Source organism: Triturus cristatus, chromosome 9 (assembly GCF_964204655.1).
Source record: "Triturus cristatus chromosome 9, aTriCri1.1, whole genome shotgun sequence".
Lineage (NCBI taxonomy): Eukaryota > Metazoa > Chordata > Amphibia > Caudata > Salamandridae > Triturus > Triturus cristatus.
In genome coordinates this window covers 400,579,990-400,602,912 of record NC_140592.1, presented here as the reverse complement: position 1 = coordinate 400,602,912, position 22,923 = coordinate 400,579,990, and positions in this window count along the sequence as shown.

Genomic DNA, 22,923 nt, shown 5'->3' with positions numbered 1-22,923 from the left:
ATCCAGTCTCCCGAGTTATTTTTTCCAAGTGATTCTCTATCACGGGAACTTGCCCCTGCTTATGTAGCAACCTATATCAGTTTCCCACCCCTTTAACATTAGCCCCATAAAGGGCTACCACAAGTTGGTTCGGGGTATCTAAAATGCCACTGGTAGTTCTTTACTAGATTAACAACGCGTAAATATTTAAAAAAGGTCGGTTTCCGATGGCTCTCCGCCCTCGCCATTACTTCTTGCCAGGAAATCGGCCTGTTTTGAACTATAAAATGCCTTAGCTCAGATAGTCCACAGCCTTCCCAGCTATTTATATGCCTTAATTGCAGCTGGAGACCGAGACTAGTACATTCTCTCAGTTTTAGATACTGGAGACCCGACGAACCCATCTTTTTAAAAAAGGACTGAAGTCTAAAAAAATAATCTTTTAACGTCTTGTAGCGTTTTTTTTTGGAGAGTTTGGAAGTTTTTAAAAACACTTGAGTTAGTGATCCAATTTCTTGTATCATTTTATCCATAAAAAAGCTGTCTCTGGTGGAGTTAGATCCCATCAAGCCGGATACTAAATCTAGAAAAGCGGCCTCATAGTATGTTCTCAGGTGCGGCAGCGCTAAACCCCCTTTTACTATTGGTAATTGTACCACATTCAATTTGACCCTTGGAGCTCTCTTTCCCCAAATGAATTCCCTAAGTAAGGTGTAAATTTCCCTAAAATAGGACTGATTTATCTTGATCTGGACATTAGTAAACAAAAAAATAAACAACGGCAGTATGGACATTTTGATCAATGAAACTCTGCCCACTATCGATAGAGGGAGTACTGTCCATTGTTCCAAAAGCTTCTTGATTGTGCCCTTCATTCTTAAATAATTCAACTCAAATAACTGATGGTACTGGTTAGATACAAATACCCCAAGATATCTTATAGGGTCAGATTTAGTTGCTTGTATCTTCAAGCAAGATGGAAAAGAATTCTGATCTGCATTAAGGGCAAGAACCTCGGTTTTATTGGCATTTATTTTATACCCACCTATTTGTTCAAAATCCAAAAATTCCCTCAAAACGGTTTCGAGGTTCACTTTATCAGGAGTCAGGTATAAAATAATGTCGTCTGCAAAGAGTTTTTAGCTTTGCCATGCCAGGGATCGGTGGTTTGATAGCAGCATTGTTTTGTATCTTTAAAACCAAAGGTTCTATAAAAAAAGTAATGGCGAAAGCGGACAGCCCTGCCTAGTTACGCGGTTTATTTTTATGGTTCCTGCACGATTTGAATTTATTATGACCTGAGCCGTGGCCCCCTGGTAAATATTACACAGCATATTAACTATCTGGGCACGAAACCCAAACCAACCAAGGGTGACAAACAGGGTTCTCCAATTCACGATGTCAAAGGCTTTCTCCGCATCGACCATTACAATACTTGCTGGAATAGAGTTTGTATTAAAATAATCCAATGCATGTATTAAAAACTGGGTATTAGCCGCCATTGATCTACCTGCTATGAAGCCAGTTTGATCTCTAAGGATTATCTCTTGGGCGGCAAGTGAAAAACGTTCTGCCCATACTTTCATTAAGGTTTTAAAATCTGAATTCAAAAGACTAATAGGCCTATATGAATTCACATCTACCGGGTCTTTATCTTTCTTAACAAAGGAGACTATTATTGCTTCTTTAAAAATTGCTGGAACAGCACCACCCCTTTTAACAAAGTTAAATACATTTTGTAAGGGGGTAATTAGTTCCTTTGAAAAAACTGCCCACAAGCTTTCGCCCCGGCTGTTGTTTTAACAGCTGCCAAGATTTCAGTGGCTTCCAATTCCGACCCCAATTCGCTAATCCGATTATCTGAGTGTTTGGGAACATTCATATTTATGAAATACTCCTGGATTAGCTTCTCCTCCACTAAATATTCAGTAGAGTACAGCTGGCGAAAGTGGTCAAGAAAAGTCTGTGAAATATCGCTGCCTTTAACTACTTCTCGACCAGTCCAGGGGTCTAAAATTTTAGATATTGTAGCTGAATTGATTTTTCCTTGTGGAATTTGCCAAGAATTTGCCGATTAACTGGCTTTCTTCATAGATCCTTTGTTGGAAAATTTGTGAGTTGCAAACCTCTTCTAAAATAAAAAAAAGTCCCTCAGCGCTATTCTTGCCTGTTCATATTGGTTAGGGAGAAGCTGGAGTTGGAGAGCGTATTCCTGATCCACCTCAGCTTGCAATTTAGCTATCTTAGCCCTCCGAGTATTGGACTGGGCAGCCGTAAAGGCTATTATCTGCCCGCGGGCTACTACCTTAAACCCCCCCCATACTGAGAAGGGGGCTGCCGTATTCTCGTTGATCTGGAAATATTCCAAGATCCACTTTCTAAACCTTTTGACCCAGTCCTCATTTTGCAAAAGGAGAAGATCCAGCTGCCACCTGGGTCGCTCACTACTTCCTCCCCCAAGCGCCATTTCTACCCCAACATAAGCATGATCTGAAAAAGGGTTACAACCTATGCCAGCCTCTTGAATCTGGAGGGATCTGGAGGTAATAAAAAAATGTATTCGAGACGCCGTCCGAAAACGGTGCGAATAGCAGGTATAGAATTCCTAATCTGGATTGATTTCCCGCCACGGATCCACCAGTTGATATTCTTGTATAATGGCTCCCACTGTTTTTTTTGTATTTGGTTTTAATTGCTTTTTGTTTTTATTTGAAGTATCTTTCCTTACATCCTGTATAAAATTCAAATCCCCACCAAAAATCACCTGCCCGGGGGATCCTATCAATAAATTGTTGATTTGGACCAAAGGTACAATATCATCCGAAACTGGCCAATAGTAGTTTATAAAATTCTGCGTTTTCCCCTGTAACCTAGCTACTACCCGTGTCCATCTCCCATGTGTGTTCCTATGCACTTGTAGAAATTGCCAGGGAAGTTTACTCGAAAAATAGATTGCTACTCCTCTAACCGCAAGACCTGAAGATGCAATAAAAACTTTCGAGAAAACCTTGGGTATAAAAAGTTTAGGAGAATTAGATTTCAAATGTGTCTCCTGCAAAAATAGGACTTGGGGATTTAGTGAAGATAACCATCTAATGAGAGCGCCATACTTCTTTTTGTTTAGTATTCCATGAGCATTGACTGATAGGATCTCACATTTACTGGTTTCTATGATTAACTCTACCTTGTATATTTTCTGTACCTTCTGCTCGTGCTCTTTTTTCTGCTGTGAACCCTACCTCAAACCCTCCCTTCCCACCCCAAAAGAAGAATACCCACCCCTCGAAATGTGGAGAAAACCCTGCCATCCACGCTGCCCACACTTCGCCCCTCCCAACTGGCCTCATGGGTGTCATGAGACTACACCCTAGGTGACCCCGCTAATACCACGACCCCCGCCGATATCTAAAAAAACTGATCAGAAGGCTGGCCAGCTCAACTTATACTAAAGAGGGAGGAAATCCCTTGCTTAACCATATGATCAATCTAAAAGTGTACCAGAGTCTATGCGCTAAATATTATAGAAAAGGAAACCTTTTTCATTTACCATATAGTAGATCTAAATATGCAGCGGTGTCAGTAATTCCTTTAGAGACAATTCAAAATTGCCTAACAATGAACACATCTCAATTAATAGGATTGAAGCCCCCCCGCGTCACCATATAATGGTTATATCAGGACATCATTGCAGACTCCGCCGGCCTTGGGATCCCCAGCAATACCTCAAGACCACACCGAAGGCTAGCTAGCCCAGCTTATATCAAGGGGGAGGGCACCCTTCACATTGCCATTGGTAAATCTGTATATCTGCCATTGTGTAAGCGCTGGACCCTACTGAAATTTCCTTTAATAATGCCTGGGCCTCTTCTAAATCAGAGAACATGAAGAACTTCCCTTTGACTAAAACTCTCAATTTTGGCTGCTGAGCGATTGATGCTTGCGTACCATGAGCTTTAAACAAATGGAGAATTTTAACAAATTATTTTCTCCTACGCGCAGCTGCGGCAGTCATGTCAGAGAATATACGACATTTAGTAGTTTCATTCACGGAAAACTGTCTCTGCTGGATCGCTCTTGTCAGGATTCTCTCCTTGATCCGGAAGTCTGTGAAATTCAGCAAGATAGTTCTTGGTATCGTGGAATTGGGAAAAGGTTGCGCTGGGACTCGATGAGCTCTTTAATAGTAAGGTCACCCTCGAACTCAGACAGAACATTTTGTTTAATAAATGAGTTTACCCATTGGAGGGGTTGGGACTGAGCCTTCTATTCCTTCAGGAACCCCAACAATCTGGAGGTTGGACCTCCGAGATAGTTTTCAAGTTCCTCCAACTTGTTCTCGAGGTAGTTTTTCCTTTTAGCCGCCTCTCTTACCTCTCCCATAGCCATATTAATTTGGTCTTCCAATACGGAAATTCTGGCTTCCGCCTCCTGCAATCTAATGGGAAAACCGGTCATCGCCTCTTCGATTTTCCCCAGTCTCTGATGCAGAGCAGCGATTTCTATTTGCTGCGTTTTTTTCATTTCACGGACCTCTTCCAAAATTAGATTCAGCATGTCTCTGATATCTAACTGATCAACCCCCATAGTCCCCATATTTTGGCTGGAGTTACTTAGCAGATCATCGGTGCCATTACTCGTGCTTCCCACCTTAGGATCTGCCTGGGCCGATGCAGCTACTGGGGATACTTGTCCTTGAGATCCTAATTGAAGTTGGGGTTGGGATTGTAGCTGAGGTGACATCAAGTTCACAGAAGTGTCAATCATGGTCTTTCTACCTGTATCTGTTGCATCTTGAGCCTGGGAGGGATTTAGCCTGGACATGGTCTTTTCCACTGCGTTCAAGGAGGTTGGGAGTATATGGGTTGCCGCTGAGACTTGTACTTGAGTTAGATCTTGCTGTTGATGCAGGATTCCTAAATGATCAGTTTCAGAATTTCGTTGGATTACCTCTGGTCTTTAAGAGCCGGTTCTACTAGTGGTCCTGGTGAGACCAATCCTGCCCCCAGCGGTGAGCTATTAGATGGTTTTGAAACTGAGCTTAGGATTGATGAGGAGGATTGTGGAGGTTGTGGAAGTTGTGGAAGTTGTGGAGGTTGTGAGGTGTTTTTCTTTATAAACAATGGAAACTCCTTCACTTCTTTTACACCTTTCTTCGGGCCATCTTGAGCTGGGCTGCCCTGTAAAGACCTGGTTGATTTGACAATAGCCTCTCTCAGCTCCGGAGTGGTGCTCACCTGGTCAGCAACCACTTCGGGCTGCCCCTCATGTTGAGGAGAGACGGTGATAGAGGAGGGCTCATCCTCTGAACTCTCGAGGGTGCTATCAAGGCCAGGGGAGTTGGAATTGTTTTCCTTGTCCTTATCCTTATCCTTGTTAGCCCAGAGCTTGGCGTGTTTTTGCTTCGAGGCGGGCTGCAACATCTGCTTTGCTAGGTTTGCTAGCAATATTTACGTCCTTCTGGGGTTTACCCATTTTGTCCTCCTTTTCACTTTCAATATACTGGTACAATCCCAGAGTTTTTGCTAGAATCCATCTAGTGATATCTCTATACTTCAGCCCCTCCCTGTGTCTCCTTTCAATCAACTCTAGCTCTATATTTCAATCGGGTTCACTACGATTTCACTTGGATTTATCCACTTGGTCCCGCGTTTTTTCCCAAAAACCTCCTCACCTCTTTTTTTTTTTTTCCTTCACCTCTTCAGTTTCGTTTTGTTTTTCAATTGCGGCTTCAAATGGGCTGCACGTCACCGCCGCTGAGCCGCTAACACCAGAACGGCCACCGGGGGAGAGCAAGCCTGATACTGAGCACACCTGCAAAATCGAGACCGGAACTTCCAACGTGACAAAGCGATCCCAACTCTTTTTATCTTAAATGTGACCCTTAGGTGCCCTTAAAGTCCTTTAGGCACCCTTGGATCCCACCAGTTCCAGGGACTCTTTAATCCAAATCAGCTGTTGCTTAATATTCTTTGTATTTAACTGTAGTTTTAACTGCTTTAACTGTCATTTGTCAGGCTACCGGACCTTCTCAAGTAGTGCCTTAATTTGAAAAAAAAAATTCCAGACACAGGGAAGCACAATCAATCAAGCGCTTAAGCCTATACACAGGACACTAGAGGCAAAGTTCTTGTCGCTGATTTCCGCCACGCCTCCACTGGATCCGGAAGCCTTCAAGTGCTCTGCGATACCTTCAAACAACTTCAACCGGGCACAGCACAGTCAATCGAGTGTTTGTTGCCTCTACTGCTCTTACACACCAGCCAGAAACAGCTTGCGTCTTCAAGTGCTTAACAAGAGCCCTCCATTAGCTGCCGAGGCCCTTTAGTTAGATCAAAAAACCTTTAAGCGCTATTCGGCAGCCATTCAGTCCTTGTTAGTACGTGTTTCCTCCTGGTTACGTCGATACAATAAAGCCCTAAAAAAAACGGGTCTAAGCTTTGGAGTTGCACTTTAGAATCGTTGCTGCCGCGCTTTAAATAAATCAAAAAAGCCGCTGGATTCAGCTGCCCGCTGCTTCTCCCCTTACTAGAAATTTTGACCACCATTCAGTCCTTTTCACGGTTACTTGTTACCTCCTGGTCACGTCTAGTCGGTGAAACGCTTAAAGCAGGTTCATTCGGTAAAGCGCTTTGATGTTGTGCTTAGGAATCATTTTTGGAATTCTTTCACAAATGCCGCCTCGGAGGGAATTCAGCTTGGCGTCCGGAGCTCTGCTTTCCCTCACCAGTTGGATTTGAAATCCTCTCCGCCGCTACGAAACCGCAGTTTTCTTCCCTCACACGGAGAAACGTCCTATTCCACGGCGCTTCCCACACTCTTCACACACCTTGCCTCGCGAAAAAACACCCACATCACCAGGAGCAGCATGCCGAACCAACCAGCCAGGTACGTGCCGCCATTGCAGAGGGTGGGGTCGCGGATCACCTGTGGCTACACGGAGGCGTGGTTCTCCGTAGCCATCCCGTGATCAGATATGTCCACTTTTGTTAATGTTTGCTTTACCCCTCATGTTCCAGCAGTTTACTGATTTCTGAGCAGCATCCAGCTGCATAAAACTGAAGAATGTAGGCGGGGTCAGTGAGTGTGGAGGCAGGATCAGACTCACAGCAAAATAGATAAAAATATTCTGTACCTTTTTGTTGACCTTTCACTGCACATAACATGTAATGCATATACTATAACTGACACATAAATGCAGGTTACACTTATCTGTTGGGAATGCATTGTTCGGCTAGGAAGGCTCAGTTGGTGAATGCGATCACTGCAGATGTCTAAGTGTGCAGCCAGAAGGTCAATGATGTGAATCCTGGTAGATACACCGAAGGGTAGTGACATGTATTTAGTGCTGAGGGCCCAGCTTGAGACAGAAAGCTTTGTGAATATGTATGTCATTAGTTTAAAACATGTATTACACACAGTATAAAATAGACTGTTACACTGATAAGGCCCAAGCATTACACAGGGTAAGAGGGGATTCAAATCAACGCCTCCAAGATCGTAAATCCACAATGTAGCCACCTGACTATATCTCCTTTGATGCAGTTCTAATGCAATAATTACAGGCAGGTGGGAGTGCGGTTCAAACTTCGCAAGTTGGTTTAGGTGTAATGTAACAAAAGGGAGGAGGGGCTTTGCAGCAAAGGAAGAAGACTGACTATATAAATGTGCCCCTTTGGAAAGAATGGACATTGAAATCTTAAGCAGCAGAAATGTAACATAATGTGTATTTGTAAAGCGCACGTTCACCCAAGGGTAGCTTGGTGCGGAATAACAGATTTTTATTGTTACCCAACTCAATGGTACTTATTTTATTGACCTCAGAAGGATGAAAGGTTGAGTGGACCCACCGAGATTTGAACCTTTGACCATGAGGTCAAACACAGGTCCCTGCAGTGGACGCATTAGTCCACTGAGCCTACATTTGGAGCAATATGCAAACTGTTACTTTGTTACCCCTCTTGACATACATACCGTGTACATTTGGTGCTGCTTTCCTTTGTAAAGCAAACACTGTCCTAGCCCAGTGTATCTAATGTTATGGGTTGTTATGTTAGAGGATTTGTAGAACAATGCTTATCACCCGTGAGGGTATCCAGGTGCTAACACCTAAACCCCTTCATCAGTGCTTAATTTGTGCCAGTGATTGCTGGTGCGGGGCACCGGCGCTCCTATTTGGAGACAAGGGATTAATTTTCATCATCACAGTTCGACCCAAAGCAATAGAGAGAAAGGCAGACAAGGGAGAAAGAAGGAAGAAGAGAAAGATAGGATAGGATCAAGATAGGAAGGCAGTGACAATGGGAGAAAGTAGGGATGCAAAAGGGTAATGAGGCAGTAAGTGGAAGGAGACCCAGAAGTAAGAGGTGGAATCACGATGGGGCAGACTTAGCATTCAGCAGCACCAGTGCCAAGCTCCTTAGAAAACCTTTGAGCCCCTGCACTTTTTTTTTTTACGATTTAAGACCAACACACCTTCCAAGATCACCACATGAGATACGTTGCTGTATCACTTCTGTTTCCCGTGCCACTGTGGCCAGGCCCTAGATGGTGGTGCTACTGACGGCATGATTCTCAACCAACATGCGCAAAACCTCAAAGTGGGAAAGGTGCACATCTACATAAAATCTTTAGATATAACTGCAGAATAATCATTTATGGCTTGAGCATGGGGGACAAACTGTGGAGAGTAATAACCATCATGGAATGTAAGGAAGTAATGAACTATTTTCCAGTGACCATACTTGGTTGTGTCATTGTCATCAAGATTTAATTTTAAAACGTTCTATTTGAACTTTTGAATATGTAAATAATTTCCCCTCTCTGTTCTTGCCACCATAATATTCAACTTTGAACTTTGACAGTGGCTGTTAGACATGCTTTGGAGTAGAGTGTCTTTCTCTGACTGACATGGCTAGCCATGAATGATATAGGTTCTAACATGGGTGTGCTTTATGCTAGGAGAGTGAACATAGAAACAGTGTTGTCTACGATGGAAAACACCTTATCGGATCGGTAATTGGTAAACAAAAAGAAAGAAAGTGTGAGCAGGTGGTGGCAAGCAAAGCGGGTGAGGGCAACAGTACGAAGGGGGTGCTGGACTCACAGACGATGGGGGTGAGGAAGCAACAAGAGAGTTCTGGGAAACTACACGGGAGGCAAGTGAAAGCAACATGATGAGTGCAGGTGGAGGCAAGCAACACGGAGGGTGCAAAGAGGTAAGCAAAGAGAGACAGAGGAACCTGGAGCCGGGGAAAGCAGACGAGAGAGGGGACTGTGGAAAGGGGGAGCAAGCAGATGAGAGAGAGTGCAATGTGGAGACCGGAGCGAGCGGCACATGGGCGAGAAAACAACAGAAGGGGAGAAGCAAACCAGGGTGAGCACATTACGGAGGGGACGGGGAGAAGCACACAGGCAGGGAAAGATCAACACAAGTGCAGCAGAGTGGGGAGTGCACAAGGGAGGCAGCTGGACAACACATGCACTTTTGAGGAGTGCGTAAACTAAAAAAAAACAAGGGGTACTGAAAGCGATCGTGAAAGTGATCGCTATTGAAAAAAAACAGGCCCACGAGTGGTGCGCGCGTGCGCCACAGCAAACATGTGTTTTCAATTATCGCGCCCGTGTCTGGGCACGATAATTGAAACCACATGGCCTTTAGTGCGCGTAATAGACACCAATAGGCCATGGGCGGAGTAATGCGTCCGCCTTTGGCCTATTGCGTGCCGTCTTTAGGAAATACACGCACTCAAAGGCCAATCGCAGAAGCCAAAAGGAAAAGCACACGCACGAGCGTGTGCGATTCCAGGCTCTGTTTTAAAAACCCCTACAAAAGGGCTTTAGCCTGCACGAGCAGAGTTGCGCACTGCAACGCTGGCCGCGAGCCCAAAAGACGAGGTTAGTGAAATAATTTTTTACCCAGGATCACACCATTTGGTCAAGTGGGGACGCCAGAGCTTGTCCCAGGTTTTCTTGCTTCACATTGCGCCACATTCTTATTGATGAGGACTTCGCTATGAAGCCACAGATAGGAGCTGTGATCTCTTCATTCACCCTTCAACTTCGCAAGATCAAGAAAATTAGGAAATACTTTACTGCGGAACTAGTGATGTCTCGCATTAACTATTCTCATTCCCTCTACTTAGGACTGCCAAAAGGATTGAACCAAAGGCTGCAGACGGTATAAAATCAGGCAGCAAGGCTGGTCTGGTGCCAGCTGAGATATTTCCCTACTAAGCTTCTGACGAGAAAGCTGCACTGCCTCCCAGTTGCCCAGCGGACCATTTTTAAAACTGGCTGTATTATTTTTAAGTCACTTTATGGAAAATATCCGACATTTGTGTCCTCCAGCGTTTTTAAGCTACATTCCCAGACGCAATCACAGATCTGGCCACCATAATCTGCTAGGTGTTCCTAAATTTAAAAAGAAGAGATTGGGTGGCACCAAATTTTTTGTGATGGCCCGCATCTTTGGAACTCTTTTTCTTCTGACATACAAACAACAAAGATTTACTCCAGATTTAGGACACTCCTAAAAATCTGGCCTTTTTAAACAATGTATTGGCTAGGTGCTCAATTTAGATGTTCTTTTTTTTTTTTTTTTACTCAGCCCCATCCATTAAACCTTTTGGGCATGAGGTACAGACTGGGTGGCTTACCGAAGACACAGGGAAGCTCGAACTGGGCTAGAGGTAGGCATCTAGCCAATCAATGGCTCCTCCACCTCTTTTGAATAATATAAAATGTCTTTGCCTGAAATTCGGTACCAGTTTAGTCGTACAATGATGCTGTTGTCTTACCGTCTGACTCAGTTCACCAGTAGAGGGCGCTCCAACACATCATTTGCAATTCTGCTCCTGACAGTTGGCCAATGTTACCAGACGGTGAGAGATGCGTGATTCCTGCATATTCTACAAAGTGATGAGAGTATTTTTCAGACAAAGTAGTTATTGGGGGAAATCGTGAAAAGTGGGGAAATGCACTTGTAAGTCGGACTGATTCTGGTGAACGGTGAACGTGGTCCGTCATGCTAGGTAAATAATAGTCATATTCAAACCAATACCCTCGGGTCGAGTTCGCGCTGTATAAAATCTGAAGAAAAAAAAAATGCTTCTTGACTTCTGGCAGTAGGGGTAGCGATGGGGCAATATCAGGAAGAGACGTCCAAAGGCACTGGCCTTTCACATACCTGCCAACTCACACGGAGCCACCACCGTGTGACACACGATATCACTCACATCACACGGCCTCCCAGTGTGGAGCCGATATCACAGGGTGGCTGGGAAAAGGAGCTGACGACCACTGTAAACAGTGGTTTTCCAGCTCGTATTCCGAGGCTTCGAACTACCGAAGTCCTTTAAGGGGTGTGAGGACACCCCAGGACATCGGTGCCAGCCTCATTTTGGGAGAAGGGGGCTTGTGGGCGAGGATGGGTTCAAAAGTGCCTCGTAGGTGCTTCTCGGCACGAGGCCCTGCCCCACCTCCTCTCACGGTGAGATTGTTCTTTAAATTGGAAGGTATGCTTTCAGGATATTTCGAATTACCTCAGCCTTGCTTGGGGGGGGGGGACTTGAGTCACATATGCTCTGCAAACATAGGTTTGTGAACAGCTCATTTAATAAAGCGCTGAATAGGAATTAGACCCTTTAACATGCGCAGTACAGAAGTAATGCTGTTTGCTGACTTCATCATTTTTAAAATTAATTTTCGAGCATAAATAATATTTTCTGGCTTTATGAGGGGCGTCTGCTAAGCCAAAGATTAGATGCCGCCACTGAAAGGTGAGGTGACCAGGTTCTGCCGGTGCTTGTATTTACAGTATGGTCCTTGTAGAACAGCATTAGGGATAGGAAAGGAAAAAAATACCACAGCCAAAGGTTAAACAAGTGACCATGGGGTATATTCACAAGAACCTGTGCTAAACATCTCCAAAAAATGTTAACGCAACTTTACACATCGCAGCCTATCATGGGAAAATAACCCTGTGTCAACATGGAATTCACAACACGGCGGTACCAGGCGATGGTCCGCCCAAAACGCGGACAATGTCCACGATACAAGCACCTCGACGGCGATAAAAACACAAACCCCAATGCGAAAAAACATGCGATGGCCCAAAGCGCAAAGAGGAAATCAGCGATAGGCAGCGCCAGGTCTGCAATACACACATGGCAGGCTGGAAAAATCACTATAAAAGTAGAATAATAACACTCAAACACAAACTGACCAACACCCAAGCACCATGGAGGCAGCCGGAGCATGCGCAGAGGACGAGCACAACCCCACAAGCACCCCAGAAGACCAGCCTGGGACCTCTGGGACAGGGAAGGGCAAGGACAAGAAGAAGAGGAAGACGAAGTTCAGTCCGCAGGAAAACAGGATCCTAGTCACGGAGGTGATGGAACACCATCAACAACTGTTCGTCACCTCCGTGTCATTGGGCACCAAAAATGAAATATGGCGGGACATCGTGGACAAGGTGAATGCCATCGGACAGCACAAGAGGTGAATGGACGAGGCCAAGAGGCGATGGATTGACATCAAGCAGAAGACCAAGGAGAAAGTCGCAGCCAAGCAGAAGGCAGTAATGTAGACTGGAGGTGGGAGCCCAGCGCCACAGCTGGTGCTGGATGGCATGGAGGAGCTGGTGTCGACAGTCATCAGTGTGGAGACTGTGGCTGGAGTCGGGGGACCGGACACTGCTCGACAGGACACAACACAACCGCAACAGGGTGAGTGACCACCAGGTACTGGGGGGACCGGTGGAGATGGCCACAATGGCACACATGCACAATCAAGCAGAGCACAGTGCACACCCACAATGACTCTGGGTCATGGCCCTGATCCACAGACTGTCACAATGTACAATGCCATGCTATTTGAATGTCAACATGTACCATGCGGCTACATACATGTGGACACATTGTAATACACAATTTCCCCTTCACATTGCAGGGGCACCGTCAACACCTCCTGCAGAGCAGTCCCAGCCACTCTTCACTGATGACCAGGAGGACACCCCCAGCATCGACATCCAAGCCCTCCTGGACATCATTGACATCATCCGCAACTCATCTACAGGATCAGGGCAGCCCAGCTGCATCGAGGAGACCCCACCCACTACCCAAACCACCCAGCAAGAGGCACCCACACGGCCCCGGCAGTCTCCCAATACCCCCAGGAACAATACATGGCCTTCCAACGCTTTTGCTGGAGGGCCAGAGGGAGATGGCTGAGCAGGTGCGGGTGGGGCTCGGCATCATGGCTACCAAACTGGACGTCATCCATGGGTATATAGGCCCGCTCCATGGGGGTCCCACATAGCTAACTGTCGCAGGCGTACTCGCTGGTGGTGTGGAGATCACTGGTCTAGTTGTCAGCATGTCACAGCCACTCCCTGAGGGCAGGTTTGCACACACACCACACCCATCTGGCACAGCCGTCACAGGCCATGTGACCCCGCAAATATAAGGGGCCGACAACGTCACATTCCCCTCTGTCGGTGGTGAATGGATGACGGACGCTCCAGGGTTCTCGATCATAATGGGCCCATGAGTTGTTGCGCACAGGGTTAGTGGCACCCGAAGCCTTGCGGCTGTCACGGGCCTACCACCACGTGGCACTGACTGGGGTTGCACAGGGTTAGTGGCACCCGAAACCTTACCCGAAAACTTGCGGCTATCACGGGCCTACCACCACGTGGCGCTGACGGAGGTTGCACAGGGTTAGTGGCACCAAAATAGCTGAGTGTGTGTGCAGCCTGCGATGATGACGTGTACACTGATGTGGTCTCCGCCATTGATGACTCAGGACTCAGCGTCATATGTGGGACCTGCTGGCCCTGGGGGCGGGTCCGCAGGATGTCGGCCATGCCCTGGTGGTGGGACCGGGGCCTGGAGCTTGCATGGGCACATGGTGTGCCCACTGATGGACACACCATTGGCAGCAGGTGAGCAGTGGGGCCTGGGTGCACAGGGGTGGCGGTGTCTCTCTCTCTCTCCCTTCCCTCTCTCTCTCTCTCTCTCTCACTCTTCCTTTCCTTCCCTCTCTTTCTCTCTCTGGCTTTCTTTCCTATTCTGTTTCTCTGTGTCTCGCTCCTCTGATGTGCACATGACACACGTCCTGATTTTGTGCTTTATTTTCCAGGCTGTGATGCCGATATTGTCCCTGACGGACCCAGCAGGAGTCTTCCGCATTGGTGTTTTGTGTTGTATTTCAATAAAGTTTTTGGTTGTTACTTCAGTGCTGTGTGACTGTTTTTCGTTCTGGGCACACATGTGTGTATTTTTTTGGCAATGTGCGTCATCATACGCTTTTTGTGGCTCTTGTGTCGTGCACGGTACGTGTATGTCCCGGGGGAGTCTGGGGGTGGTTGCGGTGGGTGTTGTGGCCCTCATGGGTATGTGCGTTGCATGATCATTGTCACCATGGCATCTGTGGGTCTTCCAGTGTGCCTCTTGGCTGGGCTCCCTTTAATGCTGCAGGTAGTCGTCCTGCTTAACACCATCAAAAGGCAGGTGTTAATTCTGTGCTGCTACCGCGGCTTATCGCCTGGTTCGCATTGCAGATCTGTCAGTTCGTTGTGAAAGTGGTGTTGTGGTTTTTTCTTGTGTTTTTGCACGGAAACGACTACTCTTCATCTCATTAGGGTTAGTTGGTGGTGTCCGCCGTGGAGGTAAATTTTGGGGCAGTTATCGCGGGAATACTGGCGATGTCTGCAGTTTGCACCAGCTTGTGAATGGGGTGTTAAATCTATCTCCACTTTTGATGCATTAAGCTGGGGATAAATCGGAGATAAGTCCTTGTGAATATCCCCCCGAGAGTGTTGACCCATTGAATATGTTGCACGTTTGTGTAGTATTTCACAAATTGGTTCGGCCAACGATTTATATAGAAAAGCAAAAAGCAGTTACATTTTCTCTGTATCCAACATGGCAATCATTGAGAACCATAACATTTAATGTATTTCATTTTTAGGTTGCGCGCCTAGCATTGCAGTGCGCAGCACTGCTCGCGCAGCGAGAGACCTCTTGTAGGGGGTTTGGAAACTGACCTAGGAAAAGCACACGCACAAGCGTGTGCTTTTCCTTTTGTGCCATGCTATTGGCCTTTGCGTGCATGTTTTTCACAAAGACAGCACGCAATAGGCCAAAGGCGGGTGCATTGCTCCGCCCATGGCCTATTGGTGTCTGTAACGCACAGCAGCATATGTTTCCAATTATCGTGCCCAGACACGGGCGCGATAATTGAAACCACATGTTTCGCTGTGGCGCGCGAGTACCACTAGTTTTTTCCTTAGCTACCAAGACGCCGTTTGAGTAAGCGAGACAAAAGAAAATGCTATATTTACTTTTTAATTACAATTGCTATGGAGTGGGGTTGTGATGCAGAATACAGTGTCCGGATATTTCACTGTATTGAAGGAAAGCGCATGGTTCATATATGCGCTATAACGTAAACAAAATCGAAACACCACAAGCAGAACGATCGCAGTGGTGCTGATCAGAGGTACAAGGACGTACTAATACGGTGAATAGTGGCGCCAACGTCATTGCAGCCGCTACTAGCGACATCAGCTTATTTTCTGTTTGATGGAGAAAAGAACGCACTGTTCAAAGAACAACTGCGCACACACAGAATATTATTTCCATTGGATGTGCTAAGGGGCGCTGCTCCCCCTTCCAGTAGCCCCCGCTACAAGAAGGCGGGCAAATAATCACTCGCCGCCTCTTGCAGATCAAAACACAAGCTCCGAAACGCAACTGGAGGAATGCATTTGGAGGCCGCCGTGAAGGATCGAGGTCAGAGCAGCATTAGACCCCCCACACACAAACACAAGCACACGTTCTTGAAACGATGCAAGTGCAATGTTTTCTCGCCAGTGGCATCAGTGATGCCAAGGAGCCCTACGTTTCATGATGTCTGGTGTGCGGTGAAGTGCCAAGCGCTTGGAGTTGGCATCTGCAGTGCATTGAGCTCTGATGCGTTCACCCCTCCCCCAAATAATGAGGAATTCCCAGGAGCAAATCACCAGCTGGGAGAGGGGTACCACGAACAGCTGCCTGTGTAAAATGGCCACAAAGGTGACCTTGGAAGTACTTATATTGGCTGGGATGGTTTCCAATTTATGACCCACAAAATGACCCCGAGGAATCGATCCGACATCTTGTCGGTTGGAACACATATATCTCTCGTCCTGTCAAATGTGTATCGCGGTTTCTTTTAGCAGTGTTGTATAAAGAATGACATGGCCCCTGGTTCAGGCTAGAAAAATGTCCTCCTCCAGCCCTCCACAGACTGGATAGCTTGGATAGCAAAACAAAACAGCTATATGGCAATATTGCCTCAATATCTACTGCACAATTTATAGCTACTCCCCCCCCCCCCCCCCCGGGGGTGGCAAAATCAATGACCAATGAAACAATACTTCAAAAATAGGTCGGTGTTTTACGACAGCATGAAGCTATAATATCGGTGCACAATTTATTGCGTATTATGTTCTGGAGTGAAGCGAAGTAATCTTAGCGAGAAGACCAGCGTGTCACCCTTCTCCAACTCATGCATATTCCGCGCAGCGCGTGGCAGCCAGCTCATTCCCCACCTCGCGCGCCCACGCGCGTGCCGTCAAAGATCCGTATTTAGGTTCAGGTGTGCATGCGGCATGGCCAATCGAGTAGAACGGTATATCTAAATAAGATTAAAGCAAGCCAGGCTGCTAACAATCAGATGGGCACGAGGATAAGAATAACAATTAAGGCTTCAAAGACGGAATCGAGCAAAGAGGCCCCGATCTCAACTCTAATCCTATGGCCATCTGCCCAGCTGTGTCTGCGCAGACTTCAGAAAACTTTGAAATAATGTATTAACCATAGGGTGCTGGCGGTGTCAGGCTAATAATATTAACACTTAACAAGGGCATAACAAATCTGAAGAAAGATCAAATGCAGTTTCACGGCTGACTATTCAGTCAACTTATCAGTGCCAAATAGAAACACAATCTGACATACATGAAAAACCACCCCTGCTCAAGGAACTTGTCACAGGCACCAACCACAGCTGATATGTGCCTTAAACAGTTATTACTGGAATTAACAGCACTCATCATTAACGCCAGCTAATAAAGAAAACAGAAAACTGAGTTCTGCACTTATCAACACAACTGATATATGCAATATAGTTTTTCTTAATGTGCCTCTTACCACTAACTAAACCAATACAAGCGAACAACCGACACCCACCTCCCACACATTCAGCACTGTAGAGGTAAATACCTTCAGGGGATATCAACCTTACCACAAAAACATTCAGCTTCCCCATCGCCACCAGGGCTTGCCTTTGGCATGTGCGAGCTGAGCCTATGCCCAGGGTGCCGACATGCAGAGGGGCACAGGTGCTGGGTGCAATACTCTCCTTTCAACCTGGATCCACAGAAGAGTGTGTTTAAACACTGTCCCTGAAGGTTGCTGGCTCCCATATCCGCACATTCTGTTTTTCTTTTCATGCAGCTCCTTAATCTTTCCCCGTTCACCTCCTTTCTACTCCTCACAATGTTTGAATCACAGCACATTAAAGAGGACAAATAGGATGGGGAGCCAAGCTGGGTTAGCCCAGGGCGCTATCTGAGAAAAGACCAGCTCTGATCACCACACACCATCATGAAACGGTACATACCTGGGAAGAACATTTAATAGGCCTCCAACACAGTTCAAAACTGACACTAGTACAAATGCAATGCAATACATTTTACAGTTTCATCAAAGTGAGCTATTGCCATTTTGCATTACACCATTTGATTAATGCTTCACGTAGGGAAAAAAAATCAATGACATTTACAATGCCAATAGCTCAAAATAATGTTATTGCGAGACCTATTGCATTGTAAATGCTTGTTATTTGCATGTTTTCTGGCCATTTTGCAAACCTTACAAGATTTTGTCGTTTAGTTTTTCGGTAAACCCAGTCCTAGTCAAAGCCCAGAATGGATGGTTTACCCATATCTCAGATATGGCATGTGAAGTTCTCTTTGTATATTGGGGCTTCTCAATTCCGTGGGATTTACTGAAGCTGTTCTGTATGTATTAAAAGTTTTTATAAGCAGGTTAGACATTGGATAATCAAAGAAAAAGCATTGGCACACTTCTATTGGCAGATTTCCCTCACATTCTTAAGAAAAAACATCAAAACTTCCTTTGAAAAGCCTGCCTACCTAAGCATTTAGAGCTTATGCCGCTCAGGTTCAAGGCGCCGAGCCAATGGTGTAGTGGCTGTTTCAGTTTTTTTGCGTGACCACGTAGGGAGAGAAGTTCTAACATGGCTTGAAAAGATGGGCCATCATAGCTCTTTTGCTGGCATGCCTTTTGTTTTCAAATCAGTGGACTCCACCATCTGTGAATCCACTGGGCGTCTTCAGTGTTCTATGTGGCTAATTGACAGTAGAGCATAGGCTTTACTGGCAAGTGTGTGCACACAGAGGGGCATATTCTCAAGGAGCTATCGCCGAGTTAACGGCACTTTAACGCAGCCAAAATTGTGATAACTTTATCACCCCATTCACAAGCTGGTGCTAACAGCCCATAGCACCAGTTTACCTGCGATAGCAGCCGCAAAAAACATCGCCACAGATGACCCCGGCAACTATAGCTAATGAGATGCAGAGTAGGCGTTACCGTGCAAAAAGCCGCGACAACACCACTCCACAACATTCTAAACGACCAGCCAGATCGGCGAAAAGACCACGAAACATGTGATAAGGCGTGTTAGCAGCAGAAAATGAACACCTGCTCTGACCTGGTGCAAAGTCGGACGGCAGCCTGAACCACAAAAGGGAGCACAGCCCAGAGCCACACCTAAGGAAAAACAGATGCCATGGAGCCACTGAACATGCGCGCCGGACACCCAAGAGGGCCACAATACCCACCGCCACCACCCCCAGGACCCCCCTCCCCGGCACCCCTCCCTGCCAAAAAGACAGGCCACATCAACTACATGGAATCATGTACCAAATAATTCACCTGATGTCGCACAATCACATCTGGTGACATGCATGTGTCGTCACAAAAATGAGCATCACGCATTCACCTTCGAAGCAACAAACGAAAATGTATTAAAATAAACACAGAACAGAAATGAAGACACATTGCGGCTCCCCTCAGGACATTCCAGAGCTCACAGCCTGCAAGATAAAAATCATGATGAGAAGGTGTGTCCTGCGCACATCAAGGGACAGAGAGAGAAGGAGAGAGAGAGGAAGAGAGGGAGAGAGAGATAGACAGACAGAGAGGGGGAGAGAGGGATAGACGGACAGAGAGGGGGAGAGAGAGATAGACTGACAGAGAAGGGGAGAGAGAGATAGACAGACAGAGAGGGGGAGAGAAAGATAGATGGACAGAGAGGGGAGAGAGAGAGAGAAAAGAAGAAAGGGACAGGGAGAGAGGGTGCCGACACTGTGCACCCAGGCCACACTGCTCACCTGGTGCCACCGGTGTGTCTCCAACCAGGTGCCAGTATGTAGTGCAGTTCACCAGGTCCCACATCTGAGACAGACCTGTCATCTGAAACAGAGTCCAGATACATGAATGTTACAGTACATACAATTGCACAAGACATCATCGCCTGACCACCCCTGCGCATCCAGGCAGATGTACCCCAGCCCCTCCCGCTGCCAGCGGTGCATGCCCGCCCCTGCGCACCCAGGCCTCACTGCTCACCTTCCGCCACTGGCGTGTAGAAAAGTGGGACCACCACGTGCCGCTGCAAGCCACAAGCCCGGGGCCCGCGGACATGGCACCCTCCACATCATGCAGGCCCGATCCACAGGCAACCAGGTCTCCCTTTTGATGCTGGGTCTTGATTTCGCCATGGCAGAGGATATACCATTGCACGGGGCATCATCGCAGGCTGCACACCTGCTCAGCCCTTGAGGAACTACTAACTCTGTGACCCGTGATGCCACGCCACATGGCGGTAGGCCCCCGCTGTCCGTTGGCTCAGGCCTACACTGCAGTCCAGCAGGGCACACAAAACCTGAGCAGTCCAGACCGCCGGGACGGGGCATCATCGCAGGCTGCACATCCGCTCAGCACTTACGGTGCCCCTACCTCAGTGCACCGAAAGTCACCGTCCCATGGCGGTGTGCCTGTGCCAGCCGCAGTTTATCCGGTGCCATTAAGTCTGTGCCCCGCAAGTCATGGACCCTCTATGATTGGGTATTGTGGTGCAGATGCCATCATGTCAGCTCCGGGTCTGCGGAATGTGATGTCGCAGGTCCCTGGGCCCCCATGCCTACAAGCACACCACACGGATACACCCCGAGAGAGGTTGGAAATGACGTTGAGCACGTTCGCCCCGCCCTTTTTATTAGCAGGGTCACATGTGCTGTGACGCGTGTGCTGAATGGGTGTGGTGTGGATGTACACCAGCCGTGAGGGAGTGGCTGTGGCATGCTGACAACTAGACCTGTGAGCAGCAGATGCCTACAGGGGAGACCTGGGACATGTAGCGTTGTCGTCCCCCCCTGTAAGCGTAAGCGGAGTGGGCTGGCCTGGCGTATGAACAATGACCCTGGGGCTCTGGGCGTTGTTCCGTACGGGGCTGGACAGGAAAGTTACAAATGCGTGTGTTGCTGTTGTTGCTTCGGTGCCACCCTGACAACATTCGGCAATGTGTCACCCTGTGACCCAAGTCCAATGACATGAGCCACATGGACGTAAAAGGAATTCACTGACCCTACATTCGTCCATACTACCACACGTGAAAGACCATAGACACGACACATCTGTGTGATTCGGAATGTTTAATGCACATTCAGTGGAGTGTTGCATCTGGAGCAGTACAGAGCCATGCAAAGTCCACTTTACAATGTTGGCCCGTGGAGGGCCAGCCAGAGTCCTTCAGGGAATGACAAGTCCAAAGGAAGAAGAAGAGTTCAGTCCGCAGTCTGTTAGCTGTGTCATTGACGATCATACAGAATATGGCAGTCCATTGCGAGGTACAAGGTGAGTGTCACAGAGTGTATTGGGGGACAGTGGAAAGTGATGACGCAGAGGGCAGATCCAAGCTGAAACCGGCCATATGGAGGAGACGAATGCTACAGTATTCTCCGTACCAGTAAGGCGGTTTCATCTGCATCTTCGTCCTCTGCTGTCGCATGTGCCTCACGTGTGGGTGGTGCTGGCCTTTCTCCAGCACTGTGTGGCAGTGACACTTCAAGGGGCAGAGATGTGGATGTAGTGGTAGCAGCAGCATGCATCGGGGCCAGGCCTTGTGGCAGCAATGCCATGAGGTTGGTTTTGAGGTCATTGTGGAACCCAGCTACCTCTCGCTGGTGTGCAGCCGTAGCAGCTGCTCTTTCCGCATTGGCCCACTCCATGGTCTCCATGAGCCTCCGCATGAGTCCCAACTCCCGGGTGAGCTCGCTGTGGGTGTCCGTTAGGGACTGTGAGTGGTCCCTGATGAGACTTACACACCCACATATGGCATCTAGTTTGTATGCCTTGCAGTCGAAGCCCACCCGCACCTGTTCAGCCAGCTGCTCCTGGCATCCCAACACACAGCGTTGGAAGGTCATGTGTTGTTCGTGGGGGTCCTGGGAGGTGGGGGTGGGTGCTGCCTGCTGTGTGGACTGTGCAGGGGGTGGGGTATCCCCGTTGCAGCTGGGCTGCCCTGCTCCTGAAGGTGGGCTGCGGAGACTGTCAATGAACTCTTGGAGGGCGTCGGAGTCGAAGCTGTGGTGGTCCTCTTCGTCATCAGAGAAGAGAGGTTTGGGCTGCTCTGCAGGAGGTGGAGATTGTCCTTCTGCAATGTGAAGGGGACATGCAGTTTGACAATGTGTTCACATGTGTGTTGTCAGATTGTACGTGTTCATATACAGACTACGTGACTGTGTACATTGTGGCTGTTTTGGAGGGGCTGCCTATTTGCTGGAGGACAGTGGACATTTCAACAACATAACAGATGTGTGTTTGAACTTGTACATTGTCTACTCACATGTCCCTGCAATGCCACTTGTGATTGGCCAGTGTCTACACCTAGTAGGCGCCAGTTGTGTCCTGTGTTCTGTTGTGGACATGTTGCGGTTTGTGCCACTTTGTTATCATTGTTGATATGCTCTGCATGTTATGTGTGTGTGCTTCATGGGGGGGTGGTCCCTGCTGCTCTGTTTTGCTGCCCCTTATCCCTTACATGCGGTGTGCCTTTGACTTCTGTGCTTGTACAGTGCTGACATGTAGCATACTTGGGTACATTGTTCTCTTGGTGGGAGTTGGGGTCTGCGGCATGGTTTGTTCGCAGCTGTGCTATGCTTACTTGTGCATGTGTGCCATTGTGCCCATCTTCCCCCGTCCCCCCAGTCCCTGGTCGTTACTCACCCTGGTGCTGTTGTGTCCGGTCATGTTGAGCAGTGTCTGGTCCCCCGACTCCAGCCACCGTCTCTCCACTGATGACTGTGGACACCATTTCCTCCATGTCGACTAGCTCCTCCTATGGCGCAGGACTCCCACCTCCAGTGTGCATTGCTGCCTTCCGGTTGTTGGCGAATTTCAGCTTGGTTTTGCGCTTAACATCATTCCAGCGCCTCTTGACCTCTTCCAGTGTCCTCTTCAGCACTCCGACTGCATTTACCTTGTCCACGATGGACTGTCATAGTCCATTTTTTGTTAACAATGACACAGTGGAGGTGATGAGGTAACGTTGATGGTGTTCGACCACCTCCGTTATCAGGATCCTGTTTTCCTGCGGACTGAAGCACTTCTTCCTACTCTTCTTCTCCTTGCCCTATCCTGACCCCGAGGTCCCAGGCAGGTCCTCCGAGGGGCTTGTGGGGTTCTGGTTCTCCTCCGTACTTGCTCCGGCAACATCCATTGTGCCTGGCAGTTTTTTTAACTTTTATGGTGATTTTTCCCGCCTGACGCGTGTGAATTGCAGGCCTGTAGCTGGTTTTCACTGATTTTT